At 38.2% G+C, this 3,950-nt stretch overlaps 1 non-coding gene across 1 annotated transcript; it reads left to right on the forward strand.

Annotated features, from left to right (window-relative positions):
- Positions 1-1,003: 1,003 nt before the first annotated feature.
- On the forward strand, positions 1,004-1,075 carry TRNAA-UGC (transfer RNA alanine (anticodon UGC)). The gene has a single exon. It is a non-coding gene; the product is annotated as a tRNA-Ala (tRNA).
- Positions 1,076-3,950: the final 2,875 nt, after the last annotated feature.

Genomic DNA, 3,950 nt, shown 5'->3' on the forward strand with positions numbered 1-3,950 from the left:
GGAAAGGACTTCTTTTTCTGTGTTAGTTAAGGTTTTCTTTGAAAGGTTTGTTATAAGATCTGGTCTTTCCGTGTTTTTCCAGTTACTATTTTTGCATAAAAGACCTGATTTTTTTTTTTTTTTTTTAAGTTTCACTTTCTGTCCATTGCTTATAGTTTTCAAGTTGCTGATCATATGGTGCGGTAGATGAACATGTTGAAATTTTCTTTCAATTCATTAACTGTATTTGTAAGGTTTTCACAACTCTCTTCTAAATATTTCTTAGCACTGTCACTGAACGGTGTATGATTGTCACTTAATTGCACTGGTGCCGATTTAGGGAGAATTTTTTCTTCAATATATTCACGTAAAAAAGTCTACGATTTTTACAACTGTCAATCTTCCTCCTGATGTTAAACTCGTGCTCTTTTGGACTCGGTTCGCCATCTCCTGCTCTTGATAGATGATTATTCATCGTGACAAATTTGAGGACATACAGGAAACGGAAACACGAGAAGAGCTTTGAGATTTATTACCGGCGTTTCGACACACTGGTCTTTTTCAAGGTACTACATCTAGAGGATAGATACACACTTTATATATATTTTACGTGCGTTGTTAGCCCCTTTTTTTTGTCTCCTCTATTCGTTGATTGCTAGTAAGGCTGCTGGGAGAGACCATGTGATAGATCCTCCTCGGTTGTGCAATTGTAATCTACAGGACAGTTATTGGGCAAAAATCGTCTTCCGATGACCTAACATTACCTGTATCGAAGTCATACGCTTCTATTTCAATAAGTGGCGTCATGTGACCAAAAATCGACGTCATACACGTGAAACGTGACCCAACTGTGACGTCATGGACATTACTCGTGACCCAAATGTGACGTCATGGGAGCAAAGAACATGGTAAAGGTTTTGGTCGCTCTGACGAAGCTGATGAATAACTAAAAAGTTTGACCGAACTAACAATGACGCTGCCTTGGCGAAAGTTTGCACTCACACACTCAGTGACGTCTATACAAGGGGTTGTAGCTCAGTGTTAGAGCGTTCGTTTTGCATATGAAAGGCCCCGGGTTCGATCCCCGGTACCTCCAACTGATAGAGATGGTGAAGAGATGGGAGAGCGCTTGCTTGGCGTGAGGAAGGTGAGCGATATTACGCGTCTCTATAAATCAGTATTAATTTATTTATATGATAACTGGAGGGTAAGAGACAGGATCCCATAAGTCTTGTTCCTTTCTTGTATACAGTTAGGTAAATCCACACACACCAACACGCACACGCAAACGCTCGCACAATCACACGCGCACACAAACACACACACACACACACACACACACACACACACACACACACACACACACATACATCTATGTATGTATGCTGGTGGTCACTTTGTAAAAGGAAATATGAAATTCCCAAGCGGTTACGAAGAGTTCCCATATTTACTTTTTATTTTCGTGTTCTTATCATAACCCGAAAATAGGTTTAAATATCTACCTATTCTATTTATCATATCACTGATATTCAATAGAAACATTACAAGTGCCAGAACCGAATTTTGAGGTGTCCAGCTAATCACTTCTTTCCATTTCAACGTTCATCTCACCACCGTTTACATATGTCTGGTACTTAAAGTCTTTTAACAATTCCGCTGTATTTCCTTTGAGGCCTATCTTTTCTCACCTCCACATTAAACTGTTTTCCGGCACCTTATCAAAAGCCTTTTCCAAACTCAGGTATACATAATCCACCCAACCCTTTCTCTTATGCAACACATCAACCACCCTGGAATAAAAATTCTAGCAGAATGGTTACAGAAAACTTTCCTTTCTCCTCTAAGTATTTCATTCACCTATCTTTTACATTTTTCTCAAATATTTTGTCTATCCTGCTAGTCAAAGGTACCTCACTGTTTTCTCCTTTGAATATTGGTACCAAATTTGTGGATTTGCAGTTCAACGGTAACATCATCTCTACCAGAGAATATACAATCAGATGACGCATTTCATTCAGTAGTTGTTGTCTATATTTTCACAGTATCCATTTTGAGATCCAATCTGGCCATGGGGTCTATCTTACCTTCAGCCTCTCGAGTATTTTAAATACTCCACATACTTCCACTGCTGTGCTGTTCGTATCATCTTTCTTATTTTCACCATTTTCTTCTTTAAACTCATCTCCTTTATCAAATACTGACTGACAGCTTTAATTCACTGTTTTTACATATACTATCCACTCAAATTTCAACTTAGATGTTCCTTTTATGTGCTTCAGCATACTATTTACAAACATGAAGAACAGTTGATCCCTACATCTATCTACCACTTCCTTCTCTTAAGTTCTTTTCCTTTTAATTTATTATTAGCGTATATTCATTTCTGGCTCTTATGTTCTTATGCCGTTTTAGTTATTTTTGCCACACTTTTTTCACTTTTTCTCTTTTGCTAATGCACATAACCTATTGAACCTTTTCTGTGCATGGTTCTCTCCAATTTGTTTTTGGTACACATCATTTTCATTACAATAGTATCAATTTTCATAAAAAGAATCCGTTTACTCTCTATTTCTTTAATTTAATTTCATTCTCTCCAATCTAATCCTTGAAAAAAATAGTACAGTTAGTCTTTGCATATTTGTTTCTATAATTTCTCTCTTCCCTATTCCCAGGAGAAATATAAGAATCACATGATCACTTTCCCATTGGGCACCGGTACTTTAATGTTTCAATCAGATCCAGTATTACAGGAGTATCTTCGCCTTTATATCGTCGAGTCATTATATTACTTATTAAGATGATCATCAATATGTTGCCCCAGGTTTTTTAGATTCCATCTGACCATATTCCAGCATGTTTATAGAGCCTCAGTGCCAAACCATCGTTTTACCGAGTGCTTGCTAAGCATGTGTTGATGTAGCACCGAATGTCGAAGACAAATAGAGTTGGGCGCTGCTATCAATATAATGCAACCATCGCAACGCTTCGTGGAATGCAGCCGTGTGCGTCCGCCACACCTAGAGCTCACAGTCCTTGTGTAGGTATGCAATAGACAAGTATTGTACATTGGACTTTCAATAGTCTCATTAATCAATAATATATAGTCCAACATGAATACATGTCTTCATTCCTCCCATGTTACCTCTCCACAGTCAAAGTCGCCCATTAGAGTTACGTTTTCAATTTTTTCAATTGTTCTTTCCAGTTGCTCGGTTGTGTCTCGTATAAATTCTTTGTATTCTGCTTCATTCTATGACCTTGTTTTTTGGAGAGATGTACGTCACTACGATGTCGTTTTTCCACAACACTTACTTCTAATTCTTATGTTCATTACAAGGGACAGTCCTACCATTTCCACTTGCTCCATCTCGATGTTTCTTCCCCCTACCATCATCATACCATTTCCCATTTTTCCTCTCCAGTCTTCCCTCCATATGCTGTGCTTTCACTTTTTTTTTTCTTTTTTCTTTTTTTTGCTTCGGCAAAACACATTCTATGTTCTTTTTCTCTCCTAAAGATAATAATTTACTTGTATTTGTACCGTCGTCTGTTTATCTATTCTTCTATTTTCTCTTTTTTTCATCTTTGTCCCCAGAACTTCCCATAGTGTTCCCACATTCCCACCTATGGGGAAAATTGAACTGCTGTATGTGTTGTACGAGCGTGGGACTTTGTATAACACCGGCTGAAGGTGTTGGAGAGGGAAAAGGAGTCATCAGCTATCAGTGTATGAAAAATTATAATAAATAGAGTTTAGGTAAAAAGAGAGATCTTGAGTTGAGGGGTTTGGAAATGGGTAGATTTGCTGTCCATCTTGCAGGACCACCACATGCAGGTATCTATCGCTGGTCCCAAGGTGACTCGTATGTAGATAGAAGGAAATTGGTGAGATTCACAGAGCCTAGGGCAGGGACACTGTCGAACAGAGCAAGTACACAAACAAGAATCCGAGAGAGAAAAATGAGAGATTA

This window comes from Oratosquilla oratoria, chromosome 2 (assembly GCF_046742065.1).
Source record: "Oratosquilla oratoria isolate Oo_2021 chromosome 2, ASM4674206v1, whole genome shotgun sequence".
Lineage (NCBI taxonomy): Eukaryota > Metazoa > Arthropoda > Malacostraca > Stomatopoda > Squillidae > Oratosquilla > Oratosquilla oratoria.